The sequence below is a fragment of the Somniosus microcephalus genome, chromosome 11 (assembly GCF_052327205.1).
Source record: "Somniosus microcephalus isolate GS21.2 chromosome 11, FLI_Smic_1.0, whole genome shotgun sequence".
Classification (NCBI taxonomy): Eukaryota; Metazoa; Chordata; class Chondrichthyes; order Squaliformes; family Somniosidae; genus Somniosus; species Somniosus microcephalus.
This window is the reverse complement of record NC_140997.1, coordinates 58,972,270-58,991,587: the sequence shown is the minus strand read 5'-3', so window position 1 is coordinate 58,991,587 and position 19,318 is coordinate 58,972,270. Positions and strand designations below refer to the sequence as shown.

At 45.1% G+C, this 19,318-nt stretch overlaps 1 protein-coding gene across 2 annotated transcripts in view; it reads right to left on the bottom strand.

Annotated features, from left to right (window-relative positions):
• cpped1 (calcineurin-like phosphoesterase domain containing 1) overlaps positions 1-19,318 on the bottom strand; it is a 273,994-nt gene that overhangs the window by 47,245 nt on the left and 207,431 nt on the right. The window lies entirely within an intron of this gene.

Sequence of the window (19,318 nt, the reverse complement as noted above, 5' to 3'; positions counted from 1 at the left end):
TAAAGACTTTGCATGCGCAGTCCATTCATGTTCTTACTGTTGGACATCATTTGAATGCTTAAACAAGTCCCTTTGTGTGTCGCTGACTTTTACAGCAGTACTTAGCTCAGTAATTTTTTTTTGATTCTATGCTATTCGCTTCCATGTTCCACTCGCCGCTTTTAGCTATTAACTATCGTCAAATACTTCTTGAAACAGCTTGTACCTTTCTTTCCCCAAGTGCGGAGCTGCCCTGTGTCGGTTGAAAACCACTCGCACGTTTGAAGAGACTGTTTTTTCCTGATTAAACTTGTGTTTGAGATAGGGAGGGGGCGCCATCAATGGAGAGAGTGCACACGTCATGTGGTCTTGGAGTGGGGGGGGGGGGGGCGGGAAGAGGGGTAGAAAGAAAGAGACTTTCCAGTCTCCAGGCCTGCGGATAGGCCGTAATAATCGGGATCTGGTGTGACTCTCTCTTGACTTCTCGGCCATTTAGGACTGAGATGAGGAGGAATTTCTTTACACAGAGGGTGGTGAATCTTTGGAATTCTCTACCCCAGAGGGCTGTGGAGGCTCAGTCGCTGAGTATATTCAAGATAGAGATTGATAGTTTTTTGAACATTAAGGGAATCAAGGGATATGGGGATAGTTCAGGAAAGTGGAGATGAGGTAGAAGATCAGCCATGATCTTACTGAAGGGCCAGATGGCCTACTCCTGCTCCTATTTCTTATGTTCAGTGTCTTCAGTTTGAGTTAATAAAATAGTTGACAGCATTATCACGACTTTCCTTGTACTTCTGACTTGGAGCTTTATATTCATGGCCATGTGCTTCTCTGACAGATGGATAGGCCTAGTCTGGGCGCTCAGATCCTTTGAGATACCTATTTGTGAAAGGTTTTGGGAGGAGGAAAGAGGGGGGCTGCCTTTGTCACTAAAGGATTTATGGCGATGAGGTCAGATGGGTAAAGTCGCTCAGGGGCCTGTTTATTTCTCCATTTCTCTAATGTACCAGCCGCCTCCGCCATTACTGGTACTGTTAATTCAAGTCGCTGGCTTTCACGGCCACGTTGGGGTTTGGTATCGAAATAAGAGGGAAGTTCTGTTTCTAAAATGGAGAATGTGGACCTGGAATCTTAGTCCAGTCCGACCGAGTGTGCACAAAACGAGCCTGTAGTGAGCTCGGCGCTTGTTGCTCCTGGTTCATTTCCTGTTAAGCAAGTGGTGTGGATCAGACCTTGGGCAGCAAATGGACACATAATGTAAATTTAGGATAAAAACAGAAAATGCTGGAAATATTCAGCAGGTCAGGCAGCATCTGTGGAGAGATAAACAGAGTTAACGTTTTAGGTCGATGACCTTTCGTCAGAACTGAAACGTTGGCCCATAAATTCCGTTCCCTACGGGTGTGTACGCGCTGTGTACTCACCCGTAGGGCCAACGGAAGTGCCGGTTTTAGGCATGCACTGCGCATGCGCTGGAAACCGGAACTTCCGTTCTTCAAAGAAAGGGCTTCACAGGTCAAACGCCTGCGCCGGAGAGGTAGCGCATACGGCTGCAACTTCCGTTTTTTTCAGCAGTTGCTTCAGTCCAGGTAAGTTTGAAACTGCTGCGCCTGGAAAAGCAGGAGCAAGGCCTGCTTTTAACAAGCTAAGAGGTGAAAAAAGTAAAAGAAAACATTTTTTTCCACTGATTTATCATTTTAAAACACTTTAAAGAAAGGTAAGTTTATTTTTAGCCCCGTTAAAAACTTTAATTATTTTTTCAAAAATTTAAATTTTTGTTTAAAATAGTTAATTTATGTAATTTATAGTCATTTTAAAAATGTGATTTTTAAACAAAAATTATTTGAAGTTTTACTTATGTTTTGGGGCTGATCTCTATTCATAGATTTGACAGGTCTTCCTGTCAAATCTATGAATGGAGATTCCCTGCTCTGATTGGCTCCCCATGGCCCACATGATCCCAGGGACGCTGCGAACTACCTGCGCCCCTGGGATACGTGGGCCCTGCGCACCGGCAGTTTGCCTCTAGACTTGACTATTCCAATGCACTCCTGGCTGGCCTCCCACATTCCACCCTATGTAAACTTGAGGTCATCCAAAACTCAGCTGCCCGTGTCCTAACTTGCACCAAGTCCTATTCACCCATCTCCCCTGTGCTTGCTGACCTACATTGGCTCCCAGTTAAGCAGCGCCTCGATTTCAAAATTCTCATCCTTGTTTTCAAATCCCTCCATGGCCTCGCCCCTCCCTAACTCTGTAATTTCTTTCAGCCCCACAACCCCCCGAGATATCTGCACTCTTCTAATTCTGCCCTCTTGAGCATCCCTGATTATAATCACTCAACCATTGGTGGCCACGCCTTCTGTTGGCTAGGCCCTAAGCTCTGGAATTCCCTCCCTAAACCTCTCTGCCTTGCTACCTCTCTTTCCTCTTTTAAGACACTCCTACTTCTTTGACCAAGCTTTTGGCCACCTGCCCTAATTCATCCTTATGTGGCTCAGTGTCAACATTTGTTGTCTTAAAATACTCCTGTGCAGTGCCTGGGGACGTTTTACTACATTAAAGGCGCTATATAAATACACGTCATTGTTGCTGTTGTAGTAGTATTGTGTTACAGGGGGTCCGCAGAGTTTTTATAACACGGGAGGGGAGCCTCGGAAGCAAAAAGGCTGAGAACCCCTGATCTAGAGCATATATTAAACCAGCCACCAGTAAATTTGCTGCTAATCTGCAGCGATCCCAATGGGCCAGTTCCTACTGCTAAACTAATAATGACAGGCTGTTCTCGTACTCTGCTAATGTCGTCAAAGCACTCTGCTGGAACTGCTGGAGCTCTTACACCTCTGACAATTGGTCAAGAAAACAACAGAAATTGTAATTTCTCAAGTTTTAATCTGATTTACAAGTTCACAGCTCCTGCCTCCCCTTTTCTTCTATTTATTTTTTGTGTACTAAACAGATTTACATCTATCGGAGTTCTTTTGTAGTTGTGCTTTTTTTAAAAAAAACACTACTTTTTGTAGTCGTTGAAAAATTGTAGCCAGCTTCTGATTGGAATGAGCAAATACTTAACTTGCCTCATATATTTCTAAACTATTTTCCTATCACTGAGCATACCTCCTGGTCTTGATGCAAGTGCAAAGGCTATGATGAGTAACCTACATTTTGCTCTTCTAAAGTTAGCACATTAACGAGTAGGAAGGAATAGGAGTTGGAGTCGCAAACACCGGCCAACTAACACTGTCAAATAACATCCCGTGTCTGCTACCAAGTTCAACAACCACAACAACAACTTGTATTTATATAGTGCCTTTAGCATAGTAAAACGTCCCAAGGCGCTGCACAGGAGTATTTTAAGACAAAAAATTTGACACCGATCCACGTAAGGATAAATTAGGGCAGGTGGAGGTAGGTTTTATGCAGCGTCTTAAAGGAGGAAAGAGAGGTAGCGAGGCGGACAGGTTTAGGCAGGGAATTCCAGAGCTTAGGGCCTAGGCAACAGAAGGCACGGCCACCAAAAGTTGAGCGATTATAATCAGGGATGCACAAGAGGGCAGAATAAGAGGAGCGCAGATATCTCGGGGGGTTGTGGGGCCGGAGGAGATTACAGAGATAGGAAGGGGCGAGGCCATGGATGGATTTGAAAACAAGGATGAGAATTTTGAAATCGAGGCGCTGCTTAACCGGGAGCCAATGTAGGTCAGCGAGCACAGGGGTGATGGGCGAACGGGACTTGGTGCGAGTTAGGACACGGGCAGCCGAGTTTTGGATGACCTCAAGTTTACATAGGGTAGAATATGGGAAGCCAGCCAGGAGTGCATTAGTTCAAATAGCAATATTTGGTGAAGGTGTATGGTTTCCTCCATTTGGCTGCCCTACAATATCCCATGAGAAATGTAGTTAAAATTCTTCCATGTTGGATCCAAATTAATTGTACTAGGAAGATCCGTAAGACTTTCTATCTATCTATCAGAATGATAAACCTTCCATTGCATCACCTCTGTTTTTCCTTACTGGCTAGTCCAATGCCTACTTCCAGTTGTGACACAGTTGACTGGATTGGTTGAAAGGTATGGAACCTTTAAATTTTCCAATTTATTTTCTTGATAGATGAGCTGAGGGTACAATGAAGGGGAAAAAAAAGTCTGACCAAGATTGAAGCACTGCATTTCACTTAGTGCTTAAGTAGACTGGGATGCAATTAATTCCCAAGACTGTCTGTAATATATATTGAATTAGAAGTGGTATTTACAAAATTTAATAAAAACTATAGGTCACAATTGAATTTCCTGAAACATAATTCCATGTAATACACAAGTCAATGGTAAGTGACTTTTACTAATGAAATAGTACCTTGATGTGACCCAGATGTTTCTTTGAATGCTAGCTTGTTATTATAATACTCAATGAACCAAAGGTTTGGCATTCTCCATGGGATAAAATCCCCTTAACTGGACAAGACTATTGGCTCCACCTAGTGAAATTCAAATCGTGTTCCAGATGCGAAAAGATAGTCTCTCATCCATTGTGCCATTTGTTGGTAAATATGCTTATTAAATACATATTCCTAAATCATTACATCAATGTTAATCAATCAACACTGGTATTTATATGCACGAGAAGATCTTACAGGAGTGAGCAGGCAGAGATTTGGGGATTGGCAGCATTTACACCATCTCATTCTTTCTAGGCCTTGCATGCCTTTTCCCTTGGGTGCCCATGAGTGCTAATAACTCGCCAATCATGTTAATTAGAAATGTGTTTTAATTGCCACTAACTCCTTATTTTCCACTTTAAAAAAAACTGTTGCAGTGATTTACTGAAAACCATCGCCTTCAAAACATTTAACATCTTCTCCTCAGAAAAGTATGGCTTCTGCTGCACAAATTCCCACTATCCAAAATGCAGTTCTATAAAAATAGCAGCGAGCCTGCAGTCTGCTGATGGGCTGGACATACCTTCTCCCTTTCTGCCATTAATATTCCTCAATTCAGACATACCACGAGCTAAATACTGCTCGATTGGAAAATTGAAATACTTGCAAGCACACTGGAGAAGTTTAATCTTTCCTGCCTCCCCCACCCTCTCGCTGTAACATTTTAGACACCTGCTATCAGCTTACATGACAGCCACATATTTTGTAATCAAAATTGAAGAATGACAGAGCACAGATAATTCTTCAAACTTTAACACATGGCAAATACAGGATAAATCAACTGAAATTCGGTCAGATTTAACCAGAATTCTTTGTCTGCTTGTGAGGTGAGCATCTTTACTGGGAATTGTATGGAGACAGAGCTGGTTTATTCCCCCTTCCCACCTTACCCAGCCTGTTTCACTATCAGGTTTTTTTTTTGCCCCTCCAGGCCAATACATTCCACCACCAAACAATATCTATTGGCCAAGATTGTCCACACGACCAGAACACCAGCAGTAAGGGCGGGACTTCTGCCCTTTCTCAAGGATGGACCTCTGATCTTGGGACGGATTTCCAGGGTCAGGCTCATTTTAATAACTGTGGTAGGCTCCCTGGCCTCCACCAGGGGAAGCTATGGGTGTACGGCCGCAGCAGGCCTCAGACGGCTGGCACGGTGTCATGTGGCTGGTGGTCTCTCTGCTGCCTTTTAAAGAGCCACCATGACGCATGCAGTCGATGACAACCCGCTCCAGCCCACACAGCCATGCTGGATGACCCGAGATAAACAAACTTCCCTTACAACCACTTGTGGGGGAGACCAGAACTAGGGGCCATAAATATAAATTAGTCACTAATAAATTCAGGAGAAACTTCTTTACCCAGAGAGTGGTTAGAATGTGGAACTCGCTACCACAAGGAGCAGTTGAGGCGAACAGCATAGCTGGTTTAAGGGGAAGCTTGATAAACACTAGGGAGAAAGGAATAGAAGGATATGTTGATGGGGTTAGATGAAGAAGTGGGGGAGGAGACTCGTGTGGAGCATAAACACCGGCATGAACCAGTTGGGCCGAATGACCTATTTCTGTGCTGTTAATACTATAATATCCAGCGTCGCAGTGGCATAAACAACAGAAAACACATTAGATGGCATATTTTGATTATTTTACATGCCATATATGGGTGGACATAGTCTATATGCCCTGCCGCTTCCAATGAGAAATCAGACAGCCATAACAAAGGGCAATGACCGAGCGAGCCCTTTCCTGCCCCTATCCATCCTTTCCAGTTATGTCAACAATTAGCAAAGGTGGAAAATCTAGACCCAGCTGTAAAAAACATATTTGCCAATAATTTCCATGGGGTGGAGGGGTGTTCTCCTGATCTCCTGCCATAATCTCGGCAGAAACCCGGAGAAATGGCGTCAATACACTGTTTCTCTAGGGTTTCCACTGATATTCAAATCAAAGTTACAGCGGGAGATTGGGGAAACCCCCACAGAAATTCTACCTCATTGCTTTGAGCTTAAGAAACAAATCTTTCTTAGGATCACATTTATGTTTTTTTAATCTGTGTATTTTTAACTCGATGGCGCTCTACTTTGTGGCCTCCTGGGCTGTTAACCAAACCGGGCAACTCTCAATCAGTCATGGCCATTTAGTTTCGCAAAGTGGGGGAGTAAATAAAATGAAACTTGACCATTCAAGCACAGCCTTGAATTTTACTGGTGTCGAACTCAGAGAAAGTGTCATGCATGGACAATATGGCAAGTGATGTGATGAATGAGAGGCTTGGCTCTGGGGTGAAGTGAGTGGGGTTCTTTTCTTCTCCTACATCCCATTCAAGTTGGTAGATCAGCGAGTTGTAGTTGTAGCTTTTAAGGGTGCCTAAAGAAAGCTCTATATGAGGAATTGTGTGTGTGTGCGTGTGTCTGTGCAGGTGCGTACTTCTCTCAACCTCCCACTAAAAATTTTGATGACGTTAGATCCTCTCTGATCATCTATTCAATCCATATTTTCTTTAGCAAGTCTTTTGTGGTATTGGAATCAAGTGATACACACTTCCATCCAGAACTCATCCCACCTTTACTCGCCGCCTCCTCAATCCCTTCGTCCTAGTAGGAACTTCACCTGTCTTCCCCAGGCAAGCCCACCTCCAGTGCTCTGGCTCCAATCGAATCCCAGCCCCTGTGAGTTCTCCTTCCTTCCTCCCAAAAACCATGTTGGATGAGCAGATCCAAGGCTTCACGAGCAACACCGCAGGGGATCTACTAACTGAATTCTAATTACTCTACTGGTGACGGACTACCTGTTAACTTCAAAGTACCAGTGCTGGTTTTACTGAACTTCATAAATTCCCCAGTGTACAGGTGGGCACATCTCACTTGTACGATGTAGACAGGTTGAACTTGAAAAGTAGCCATTAGTTATTTATCTATCCTTCAAACATGTAGATTTTTAAAGGACAGAATTTCAAAATCTGTAGGTGTGATGAACACAAGAAATAAGCCAGAAAATTGTATGAGTGCTGTTGGGAGTTTCTATTACCTGGTTTTAGACATTCTCCTGCAGTGTAGAAGAGAGCCTCCAAGCCACAAAATAAATGAGGTTGTAACCTCCAGCGACATCTATAACCTTGCAGTGTTCGGAATAATCAAATACAACACAGGGCCAGGATTTGTAAGAAATACAAGTTTTAACATCAGTTTACTGAATTTTAATTGGGGATTTATATGTTATTTGTTGTCATAATATATAATTTAAATTTCTAATGAGAATTATTGTCAACTAAATGATGCTATTCATTCCTGGTAATACAGCACAACAGGATAGTTCTATACCACATCTTTTCAAATCTAATTTCATGAAATTGATCAGCTCATTGCTTAGCTCCTCATACATTTCATGGATTATAATCTTTAAAAATTCAGTCATTATCAGATGACAGATGGATTTAAATATAGCTCTAATTAAGCTGCTTAGACCTACATGTGTTTTGGTCACAGGTCACTTTTTGACATTAATCAGTGTTTTCGGTATGGCATTGCCTTCCATTAATCATGTAACTGTGGTCAGAAAAAAACAACTCGGGCTTAATTGGTCATTTAATGAAATTCAGATTTTCATTAAAATTGCATCTTTCAATAAAAGGAGGTGTCAGTTGTTATTAAACTAATATTTTTTGTCCGCTGTTTGTAAATGGGTTTCTCTGTGTTCCTACCATTACTTGACCTTACATAATAATCCTCTTTCCCCTCTCTTCTAAATCTGGGTCCTTTGCTGTCGATTTTAAAGTTAAATATTGGTCTGATTGAAAGCATAGGCTGCAGCATTTATTACAGCTTGTGTAAGACTCTGATAAAGTGCCCAACAACTGGAGTTCAGATTGTAGAAACAGTAACATCCATGTAATAAATGCAAGGACGTTAGTAGTACTTTAGTTAATGGAATATGTAATTTATTTAATAGATGGGTTTGTAGTGCAGTATTTTAATGGAATACAGTGAAATATGTACTTCTGCAACAAAAAAACTTTTGACAGCATTTTCAACTTTTCATGTGAAACTCAATATGGAATCTGCAATTATGTTCGTGCCAAAATACATTTCAATTCCTTCAGTTGCTTTGCAATTTTTAATCTTCATTTTTTTTATTGTATATAATTTTCTCATGTTTCAGTGGTTTATTCATAACATGACTTGCAAGTATTTGTAATCATTGTAAAAATGCTTCATAAGATCATAACATATATCAGTTAAAGTTGTGAGTTGTATCCTTCAATGAGCTAGTCCAAGCTCTGTTCTGGGTTACCTATTTGCACTATCCATAAACAGTATAGAAGAGGTATCATTTGTATCTTAACATTTGCTGATGATGTTGTCGAATGACAAGTAGAAGGGAGACAGTAATCAAAGGAATGGTTAAAAAAACAGATGGAATTTCATATGGAAAATATATGGTAATAGATATTAGGATAGAAGATGTGAAACATGGGTAAACATGCAGGGTATCCATTTGTGCGAATGATCATCCTTCACTAAAAGTCTTCTGTCAATCAGATGCTATAACCAAAAAGGCTATTCAAATGTTGGAATTAATATCAATAGCACTTAATTATAATTTGCAGTGAGTTTGTTATGAACATAGGAATATTTGTGCAAAGGTCACTTGGCCCAACAAGCATTCTATCCTTTTTGGATGATCTCGACTCTATCTTCCCATCTCACCATATCCCTCAATCCTCTTTCCTCAGCAACATATCTGGTTGCCTCTTGAATCTATTTATACTATTTGTTTCAATGGCCTTCACAAAATAATAACTTATTCCATTACCATTTATGTGGAATACTTCTGCCTTTGGCTCCCTTGCTGGCTTAGCTGGTTAAGGCAGTGAGTAGTTAAGGCACACACACCAGGAAGGCCCAAGGTTCACACTTGGCTATGTGTTGAGTTAGCTGATCTCAGTTAAGGTGGCTGTAAGGGTGTTACAACCGTCCTGCACACTCCTGGGCTGGGATGTGGAACATCAACCAATGTCCTTCTTCCTGATTGCTATCCAATGATCCATGCTGGAAGTGCGCTTGTGGATATTGGGTGAGGGCAAGATTGGCTGTGATGCGCCCTCCCCCGACCCCCCCATGTTTAAATCGCCTGCCAACACTTCCTGTCCACACTCACACACGAAGAGCGGCCACTGAGCAAAGTACTGGCACTTGTGGAACTGTACCCAGCAAGGAGTTCGAACCTTCAGCAGCAAAGGATGAGAAACTTGAAATAAAAAGGGGAAAAAATAGTCAGATTGGGCAATTGCTTTGCTGAACACCTCTGTTCAGTTCACAAGTGTGACCCTGAGCTTCCGGTCGCCTGTCATTTTAATTCTCTGTCCCACTCCCACTCTGTCCTCGGCCTCCTACACTGTTCCAATGAAGTTCAACGGAAGCTCCATAACAGCACCCCATCTTTCGATTAGGCACCTTACAGCCTTCGGACTCAATACTGAATTCAACAATTTCAGATCATAACCTCTGCTCCCATTTTTTCGCACAGCAAGTGCTGGCAATGGTTCTGCTGTTGCCATTTACAGCTCCTCTAGACCCATCTTTTGTTTCTTTACTTGTCCCGCTACCGCCCCCTTTTGTCTTGCACCATCATCCCTTTTGTCACTGAAATCACTCCTGCCTTCCTATCACAGACCTTCCTTTTTGTTCTTTCCTCTCCTCCCCTCCCCCTTTCCTTGCCTCTGCATTTGCTTATAAACTGTTAAATCTCTAATTTCTTCCAGTTCTGATGAAATGTCATCGATCTGAAACATTGGTCGTAATTTTGTTTACCTGGGCGGGTCGAGTGCGGGCGGTCGCCGTGGCGGGTCACGACCCCGTTATTGATTCCATCTCGCTCTTTAAATCGACTTTGCATTAATGGGGCCAATTAAGCCCGCCCTGCGCGTTACCTGGCCCTATTAAATGGTGCGGGTCCGATGACATCATCGATGACGCGTTTTCAGCTGGGATATTTAAAGGGGCCATGGTCACATTGCATTTGAAGGTTCATCTAGGAGTGTGCAGGCAGCACACTGCACAATTGAACTGGTATGACGAGTGCCAAATATGACTGCACTGAGACAGAGGTCTGCGCCCAGGTTCTCCGATGATTTCCTCCACATGCTTGTGGAGGTAGCCAGAGCACGCAGGGAGGTCCTCGCCCAATGGGCGGAAGAGACCTCCCCAGGAGACTAAAAGAGCCTGGCTCCAAATAGCTGAGGAGGTAAACAGCAGGGATGTTGTGAGGAGGACTTGGCTGCAGTGCCGGAAACGCTTCAATGATCTCATGAGATCACTAAAGGTGAGTACAAAGTCACACTCAACTTCATCCTGCTGTGCATCACATCCCCATCACTCTGCCTTCCAAACCCTGCAGCTGCCCATCCTCACTCACACCAACATACCTTGCATGTCCACTCATCCCTCTCTCTCTATCTACATACTCACATCCCCATCTGACCAGCCACCTCTCACACTCACCCTCATCCTAATGCAATCATACCAACTAACAATACACAAGGAGGCCACTTGGCTTTGGCACCCCACTCCATCATAGTCACCCTCTAACGATGTAACCCATCCATTCCTTACATTCATTCCATCACTCTCACTCAACCTTCTCTTCTTTCCCTCATTGCAGGAAAAGCGAGCCCACAATAAGAGGGAGAGGGAGAGAACCGGAGGAGGAACGCCATCATTGGCGACCCTAACATCAGCAGAGGAGGCTGCCTTGGAGGTTTCTGGAGTCGCCGAGCAGCTTGTAAGATTCGAAATTTTCAGCAATAATCACGCAAGAAAACAGGATAAAATAAGACAGTTTATTGACCAAAGTAAGCTTGCACAGAAAAACCTTTGATAAAAGGGCATACAAAATGGCCGCCGGGCCTCGTGATCAGTTTCTGGACCATTTGATTTCTGTTACTGCAAGCCAGACAGGCTTGTGGATTGAAAACAGTAAGCCCGCGAAAGCCAGTATCGGGAAACCGAAACTCAGGGAAACAGCATACATATTCAATGGATTCTAAGTACAGGACGGTTTCAGGCAAACAGGATGGGGCCCATCAAGATATGGGCAGACAATGCATGAACACTTATACCCATTTAATGTACAAAGGAGAAACCGTTTAACAGCCATCAAGGGAAATCTCCAGACCGATCAATATGCGAACCGAGTCACGGTGACAATGTAAAAAACATTAAAAGACATTATCAGCCAGGAAGGCCAGTTAAGTTATCACCGGCTCCCGTTACAAGACAAAGCGCCCCTGCAGAGATTTCTGCCCGCCAAAATATTACAAAGACTGGACTATGATCTGGCGGGAGATAAGGCTGGCCCAAAAGGGTATAAATATGGATTTTGAAAAGTCCATCAGCCTGGCCTGCCCTGCCCTCTCTTCCACCTCGGTAGCTTCGGAATTGATAAAGACGCTTCAGACGGACAACTTCGGGAAAAAGACAACGTGGTCGGTGTTCAGCCAGACAAGGCTCGGCCACGACGACGAGGGTGGCCCGGGTGCTGTTGTCGGGAGATCATCGACGACCCAGGCCGAAGGAGAAGACACCCTCGGGAAAAACCGACGATCCAGGTCGGATAAAAAGGACATTCCGAGCCTAGCCAGGCAAGGCCTCGACACGTGCATCCATTTCTTCAATATCACATTGGTGGCAGGGACTGTTCCATGAACCCAAATCCACAACAGACTTGGTGGATTTCAGCCATGACGAGCGCTCATCGAGGCTGTGTCCACTGCCTCATCGCCTGAGAGAGAGAGAAAAACAAGCTGCGCCAGAAGTTTCCAAATCCACGTGACGACGGAAAGCTGTGCCAGAAAGGCTGCGAACCCCTCCTTTTGCGATTCTGATAGTGGTGAGCATGATCCCGAGTTCCTCAAGTCGAAACTTAGTTTAGGTATTTAGGGGAGGGAGTAAGGTTAAATCGTAATGTGTTTCCCCTTTTACAACGTGCCGTGTGTTCCCCATTTCCATAGAGTCAAGTTCATAAATTTGTGCATGATTGTAGTTACTTTAATCTGTGCCTATGACATGTATTTTGTAATGCTTCAAACTGTTTAAAAATAAAAGCATCCATTTCGTGCTATTCAACCTGGTCTATTGAGTCCTTTCTCTGCACTACAGTTCTCTGCATCTAAGTCCAAGGTCTAGAACCGTAGGGGAGAGTGGGTCGAACCACTCAAGGGTAATTATTGCACAAAGCCTGGCAGGAGACCAGAACGAGCAAGAGAAACCCCCTACAAGCTGGAGGTGGGCGACAGAGAGGGGGACATCTCAGCAACATAGTGGCAGAATTACATATCATACAGCCACATGGCATACATCAGTCACTCATATTGGCACTGATGTCAGCAGCCAGTGAATGGTCATCATGTGCATAATGGTATCTGTACCCATTCTTCATATGACATATCTAACTCATCTCTTTACTCTCCCATGGGTCCATCAAGAGCCCCCTCCCCACTGTCGAGGAGCAAGAGGAAGACGACTCCTCAGAGGAGCCTCCAGCCTCTGAGGGCGCACCGTCACCAGACATAAGCGCACACAGCACCAGCACAGATATGCAAACCTCGGTGGGTCCCACGTGAGATAAAGTAGTGTTGTCACCTGGCGTCTCACAACTCACAAGTGAGCAAGAGCAGATGGTGGAGACAGGGACAGCAGTGGAGAGTCCTCGCCAACTGCTGCTCAGCTGCATGCAGACACTGAGCCTCAGGGGCCATCCAGAAAGAGGGCGATCCTGGGGGTGCAGCAAGAAGTGCAGGAGGCTTTGACAGGTTTCGCAAGTACGATGTTTGCAAATGTCCAGAGAATGGAGGAGTCCATCTCCAACATGAGCACCATCGTGTCGCAGGCGATGGTGACTGTAGGCTCTTCCTTGGATATGATGGCCACCTGCATGGAGCAGCTAATGCCCCACTCACAGGAGCACATGGTCTCTATGGAGAATCGATGGCTATCTATGGAGAATCGATGGCTATCTATGGAGAATAAATGGCAGACGCTCATAGACCTCCTGTCTAGGAGGGATGTCGGTATAGACGTGGGTCCTCATGGCCCCACTGATGTGCAACAAGGTGCTCTCCTGCTCCTTGCTAGCAGGGAAGTGTGCGTGGCCCATGAGAGGGATGATGGTGAGAGGGCACATGGAAGTGGGGGGTCACACTTCTCCCCCGTATTCAACCCCTCACCCGGAGCCCCAGATGGCTCCTCGGATCGCAATGGCCGAGTCTGCCCCTGCACAGTCGCTTTGGTGGGGCCATCAGAGGCTCCAAAACCTTGAGGACATCTGCCAAAAGTATCTAAGTAGTCACAGCAGGGAAGTGAGCAGGCGGCCTCTATCTCTACTGAAGCCACAGTGGGGTAGCACATCGTAGAAGCATGCATAAGAGAAAGATGAAACACAAGTAGATTCACAAGGGTAGCCACTTGGGTATTTTGTTAAATGATTTGGTAAAGTTTCCGTTACTCTAATGTCACACATAAAAAGCTTTATCTTCACCACTTTGCGGTAATGGACAAATTTGTGTGCACCTTTGGAAGTGGCTTAGTGAGTTGGAGTGAATGGTGAGACATAACGTTACTTCCAGCATAGGTGGCCAGTGTGAAAGGAATGGCTTGGTCATTGTAGGGATGCTTTATGGTGTTGCTGTAGGGTGGTGCCAACCTGGTGCAGCATGTGCCAGCCATATGGGTGTAATGCGTAAAGTTTTCAGCAAATTTTCAGCATGCCTATTGTCTGCTCTGTGACACATCTGGTGGAAATGTGCCTTTCATTATATCTCTCCTGGACCTCAGTACTTGGCCTCCTCAAGCGTGCCATGAGCCACCTCTTTAGTGGATAGTCCTTGTGTGACCTGTGTGATGTATCTGTGGGCGGCCGACTGCGAGATGCCGCAAATGTCTGCTGCAGATCCCTGGAAGGAGCCTGAGGCGAAGAAGTTGAGGGCACTGGTGACTTTGACAGCCACTGGTAAGGCCTGTCCACCAGGTCCTCTGGGCTGCAGGTCTTGCTCCAGCAATCTGCAAATGTCTGCGACGACCTGGCGTGATAGCCTGAGCCTCCTTTGGCACTGCTGCTCCGTCATGTTGAGGAAGCTCATCCTCTGCCTGTAAACCCTGTGTTGTGGGTATCGCCTCCAGCGTGGTGCAGCCCTGTGCTGATGCCCTCTGTCCTGTGCCGCATCAGGAGGTTGAGGAGAAGGTTGGTGGTGTTGTTGTTGGTGTTGCTGGTGTTGGGGTTCATCGTGGTCCGATTCTGAGGACCAAGGTGAGACAGTATAAACGGCACCCATGCTGATGGAATAAATGACAGGTCAAGTAGAGATGACAGAAGCAAACTGTCAATGAGGTGATAGGTTCTAACAATGAGGTGAGACTGGATGGTGACTTTGCTGGAAACACTTGCAGCCTGTAGAAAGCTAAATCTGTGCTGGCAATGCAGTCAGCAACAGCTTCTGCCTGAGCAAAGTGTTCAGCTGTGAGGTGGGAGTTTTGATTGTACTTTCCATGCTGTGCACTAATCAGCCGGATCAATGGCCACTCAACTTCCGCCTCAGGTTGACAGACGTGGTTCCCGAGCTGCGTGATTCCCGTGCTCATCCAGGGAAATTTGAAAGGTAGGGTTAAAAAGATCTTAAGGGTCTGACAAGTACCTGATAATGATTTAAATTAGCTCGCCCGCCTCTGCTGTTCGGGTCGTTGCCGCGCTGGCAAACGCGCCCGAGGGAAAGGCGTGTGGGGGTGGGATGACGGCGGGTTCCTGACCCGCTGCAAGATTTTTCAAATTTCCCACCTGACCCGCCTCCAATCGTGCCTGCACGGACCCCAGAAAATTCCGGCCATTAACTCTGTTTTCACTCCACAGAGGCTGCCTGGCCTGCTGAGTATTTCCAGTATTTTCCATTTTCATTCATGAAAAAATAAGTCCGCCTGAATTAATTTTCAAATTCAATTCCAGGTGGAATAAACCAATTTATCTACATCAACTTCATGCATCCTCTTCATAATTTTGGAATCTTACCAAGTTACCTCAAAGTCCCCACTTACAATGAGAACAAGCCCAACTTTATTCATTTTTCTTCGTAACTTAGGGTGCATTTACACTGCAGGTTTAGCGCTTGTGCAAAGCATTTCCACTTCACACCAACACTAAATTTGCAGTTTAAATCTATGGTCAGGGTCCCAACTCACTTTGGAATGAGACCCAGAGACAGTAGTTGTGCATTCCTTCGGTTTGGTGTGACACGGGAGTGTAAATCCAACGCTGTGACAAACCTGATTTACAAAGTGATCAGATGGTTCAGGGGACCTCCCCACACTTTCTAAACATTTACATTTCTAACTGCTGAGAGCGAGCTCTGTGCACACATGTAACCAGGCCTGTGCAGAGCATTCTCCTGAGGCCTGATTTTAAACACCCTCCCTGCCAAATGCCGGATGAGAATGGGGCTTGTGGGGGGTTAAAATAGAGGCAGGTCCGACGCAGGAAAGGCGCCGCACTCACAGCCCGCGCCATTTTTAAAGGCATGTTTGGGGCAGCATTTGAAGTCCTTGACGCAGGCAGGCGAGGGCCTCATATATAACTACTTGCATTTATATAGCACCTTTAACATAATAAAATGTCCCAATGTTCATAAGTTAGGATCCGATGATGTCATTCGGACCCCAGCATAAATTTTAGCGGCAGTCGCACAATTGGCACTGGGTGCGGGCCTTGCCGGGGAACCCTGGCACCAAGGAGAAGCAGAAACACAAGAGAACCAGGACCTTCACTGCGCTGGGCTTCCCCCCATTCCACCGACCGCGACTGCCCACTCCCACTGCTTACCTGACTGCTGTGGACTGTTCCTGTGCTTCCCCCGGCAGTGGCCTCTTGCCGTGCGCTAGTTCCATTCCCACCTGCCCACTCCACGCCATTCCCGTCGAGTTCGGGTCTAAACTATGGTAACGAGGCCCAAGAGTTAACATGAGCTGAACCTCACGCTCGCCGGTCGGAGTGAGCTTGCTGCTTGCTTTGCTGGCCCCATGCTCGCCTCTCGTTAAAATCGGGACTCTAGAGTTCCAGGCAGGCAGAACACAAACAATGGAAACATGGTTCTACCTGGCTGGAATACAACTGCAACTATTGGCCTCAGACTGCTAGCTGGACCATAATTGCTTCTGAGACCTAAAGGGGGGTAATTCTAACTTTGGGTGATGGTGTAAAGTGGGCAATATCGAATTGGCAGCCCGTTATACACCACGTCCGATTTTTCCTTCCTTTTTTATTATACATTCCCATGGCTGGCAAGGCCAGCATTTGTTGCCCATCCCTAATTGCCCTTGAGAAGGTGGTGGTGAGCCGTCTTCTTGAACCGCTGCAGTCCGTGTGGTGAAGGTACTCCCACAGTGCTGTTAGGGAGGGTGTTCCAGGATTTTGACCCAGCGACGATGAAGGAACGGCGATATACTTCCAAGTCAGGATGGTGTGTGACTTGGAGGGGAACTTGCAGGTGGTGGTGTTCCCATGGTATAGTGGTCAGTGGGGCGCACAGTACTCCAGGTGGAGTCCAATCAGAAGCTGGTTTGCTGTGTAATTGCATTCTAAATATCAGCGAAGGATAATGCAAATGTAATAGATTACTTAACCTAGACTGTAAATGGAGAAATCATGGACATGAATATAAATTTTAATGATTTTAGCATTATAGGCCCACAGTAATATAAATAGTATTATTACATTTTACAACGCATGACCTGACTGAAGTAATATACTTGTGACTTAGTTGTTCATGCGCTATATGACAGGAGGTGGTTTGTAGGGAAATCGTTCGTCGTTTCACCTTTTCCCATACAGAAATGATAGCATGGTTTTCACTGCGTAATTTTCTAAAGGTTTTTTTCTAAACAAATTGGATCGCTGATCCAGATAATTGCCTCCAAAGGCTGGGCTTTCTTAGCTTTCTATAAATGGAGCACTCTCTCCCAGATATAAAATATCCCCAATCATGACCATGTCAGAGTTTATTTCTCCCCAGCCACCCATACAGAAGCAAAAATAATCGGTGTCGCTGTGCGTCTGTGTTTCTGTCCAACCATGATAATTCCCTATTTGTGCAATTTGGACAAGGCAAGCACAGGAAGAACAAGACCATGGGGACTGCATTTGAAAATTTATGGCTGTGTTTCCATGGAAACAATCAACCCTGATCAGCTGATGAGTTATCTCACCAAAAAATGTTGTCTTGGTAAAATTGGCCATTGTATTTGTGTAAAATATGGTTAAAGCCCTTCAAACCTATAAGGCAATACGATATTTTGAACCTCCATATTAGATAGCCTCCCTTTAATGTAGATGGATGCTGCAGACTCATCCAAATTTACTGCGATTGCTCCAACTAATGACCACTAAATCAAAGTGACATTTAATATTAATCTGAATGCTTCGATAACTTGCAAGACGAACAGGAAATGTAATGGAATTTATTTGAAGTTAAGCATGTGCTATGTGAGTACATTTTACTTCCAGCTAACAGTAGTAATGTATGCTATTCTGTGCATCAGCCAGAATCCAGCAGTTATAGGAACCAATACAATTTCTCAACTTAACTCCAGGATCTGAAAAGTGTCTGATAGAGTTTTACATCAATATTAATTTGAAGGCACTACAAGCAGGAAGCAACAGGTTATACGGCTGCTCATACTTCTCTGAAATCGTAGGAAAGCAGATCTCAGCCAATGTATAATTAAAATGCAGGATACTCCAAAAGAAGTAGACACTCCCTAACAGGTGATTTGAGTTGTGAGGAATCCCTTGTTCCTCAAGAGTACAATTCTCCACTCTTTCTCTGTTAGTCTCTGATGTACAGCGTTCTCTTTTAATAAAATCAGCAGTTGCAAAGATCGTGCATATTGAGCAGATGGAAGAGTTGACTAGAGAGGTCTTGTGAGTGATTTAGGGCCATTGTATTTGAATGGAATTATCTAACAGTGAGCAAGTCCAGCAACTCAGGATCTCATGCTCAAAGTCACAGGGCTAGAAATACATCTACTTGCCGCCACTCCGTAGCGCCATGAAATGGTGAAAAAATGGCGGCCGCCGCTTTCACCAGCTAGTGGTGGGTCTCTTGGCGGCCGCCATTTTCCTCCCTCCCTTTGCGCTGTCGGTAACTGGCAGCGCCCTGGATAAAAAAATGGCGGCGTGCTGATGTCAATCGGCGTGCAACGCCGACTTAACATCACCACTCCAAACTTCGACCCTAGTGCTGAATTCAGCGCTGGGTCCTAAGCACATCAGGTAAACCTGGCGTGCAAGCAGGCCGACAGTGGTGATGTCGGCATCTCTTAAAGGGACACACACATCTTTCAGGTAAGTTTGGATTTAAGCTTTGGACTTTTTAAAATTTTTTATTGAAGTAGTGGTTTGCTGCAATAGATGTTAAAAGTTTTTTTTAAGTGTATAGGGAGTGCTGCTGGACACTTGCAAGGCCTTGGATGGTAAAGGAAGGCCTCTGAGAAGAGAGAAAATGCTGTAAATACCCAGCAGGTCAGGCAACATCCGTGGAGAGAGAACCAGAGTTCATAGCCTGAATTTTGCCTACCTCGGCGGGTCCGGTGCGGGTGGTCTCTGTGGGGGGTCGCAACCCCGCTGCTGCTGCTCCTTACCCAGCCCAATTAGATGGAGCGGGTCTGGTGATGTCATTCATGACGCGTTTTCAGCCAGGATATTTAAAGGGACCATGGCCACATTTGATTTGAAGTTTAAACTAACATAGTGCTGTCAGTGTACTACAGCATTGGAGTGCTGCAAACACTGACAATGACTGCACAGAGGCAGAAGGCGGCACACAGGGACGTTGTCTTCCCTTCCCATGGGCAGTAGAAACCTC